The sequence below is a fragment of the Rhinopithecus bieti genome, unplaced genomic scaffold, assembly GCF_001698545.2.
Source record: "Rhinopithecus bieti isolate Rb0 unplaced genomic scaffold, ASM169854v2 scaffold_28846, whole genome shotgun sequence".
Taxonomy (NCBI): domain Eukaryota; kingdom Metazoa; phylum Chordata; class Mammalia; order Primates; family Cercopithecidae; genus Rhinopithecus; species Rhinopithecus bieti.
This window is the reverse complement of record NW_016813231.1, coordinates 20,416-21,169: the sequence shown is the minus strand read 5'-3', so window position 1 is coordinate 21,169 and position 754 is coordinate 20,416.

Here is a 754-nt window from a genome sequence, read left to right as displayed (position 1 = left end):
TATAATAATATATAATTAATAATACGATATAAATATATTTATAACATATAAATATATAAATGGTATTTATAATATAATATAAATAATAATATATAATAATAATATATACATAATATAACTCTATATTACAGAGCTATAGTAACCCAAACAGCATAATACTGGCATACAAAATTACACATAGGCAAATAGAGAACCCAGAAATAAATCCAGGTATTTATGGCCAATTGATTTTTGACAAAGGTGCCAAGAACACGCAATGGGGAAAGGACAGTCTCTTCAATAAATGGTTTGGGAAACCTGGATATCTAAAGGCAGAAGAATAAAATTAGACTCTTATCTCATGTCATATACAAAAGTCAATTCAAAATAATTTGAAGACTTAGACTTAAGACCTGGATCTGTAAAACTACTTTAAGAATGCATAGGAGAAAAGCTCCATGACATTTTGTCTGGGCAATGATTTTTTGGCTATGATCCCCAAAACACAGGAAATGAAATAAAAAATAGACAATGAGATTTCTTTAAGGTAAAAAGTTTTTGCACAGCAAGGGAAAACCAATTAATAGTGTGAAAAGACAACATACAGAATAAGAGAAAATATTTGTGAACCATATACCTGATAAAGGATTAATATCTAAAATGTGTAGGAAACTCAAGTTAATAGCAAGGAAAAAAAACCCACCTGGTTAACAGAAGGGCAAAGGACCTGGATAGGCATGTCTCAAAAGAAGACATACAGATGGCCAACAAGTGC